The sequence below is a fragment of the Phalaenopsis equestris genome, unplaced genomic scaffold, assembly GCF_001263595.1.
Source record: "Phalaenopsis equestris unplaced genomic scaffold, ASM126359v1 Scaffold000382, whole genome shotgun sequence".
NCBI classification, from domain to species: domain Eukaryota; kingdom Viridiplantae; phylum Streptophyta; class Magnoliopsida; order Asparagales; family Orchidaceae; genus Phalaenopsis; species Phalaenopsis equestris.
The window spans coordinates 353,689-354,359 of record NW_018164824.1 but is presented as its reverse complement, the minus strand read 5'-3'; positions in this window follow the sequence as shown (position 1 = coordinate 354,359).

Genomic DNA, 671 nt, shown 5'->3' with positions numbered 1-671 from the left:
ATATATATATATATATAGGGGGAGGTTCATTGTCTTTTCTTAAAGGAAGCCTGAGAGAATATTACTTTGTGAGATACTTTTAATATGTGTGCACATTCGAGCACTTCTTATATGATTTTACAATAGTGGACAACTTATTTATGATACTTTTGCTTTCATTTATATTAAAATAATATCTTTTTAAAAAAATTAAAAAATAAAAAACATCAGATAAAGTTTATTTCGATAGTTAATCGTCTATAACTCGTACTGATTAGATCTATTTTGACCAAATGCTTCGCCAAATGAGTAATAATCATGTTGCAATTTAGTATTGCATAAATACCCCCAACACGCCATCAAAAGACTTGTAATTTTGGAAGAATTTTATCTGGTTGTCTAATTCTTATCAATTCTCCATTGTATAAAATCTCCTTGATAAGCTAATTCTAATGATAGCAAATAAGAATGGAACCCTTCTCTTAAAGTTAAAATTACACCACTTGAAATACAGCAAAAATCAGTGGGAAAATCGACGGTTGATAGTGTATAGATAAATTTAGCTTTTATTTTGAGTCATTTTGATGGCATGCCGACAATTAGTATAACTAACAGTTTTCTTATAGATGTTGTTGTTGGTTTTTAGTGAAACATGTAACCACCGGTCTTGCATTAAAAACCGAAGGTGAAAT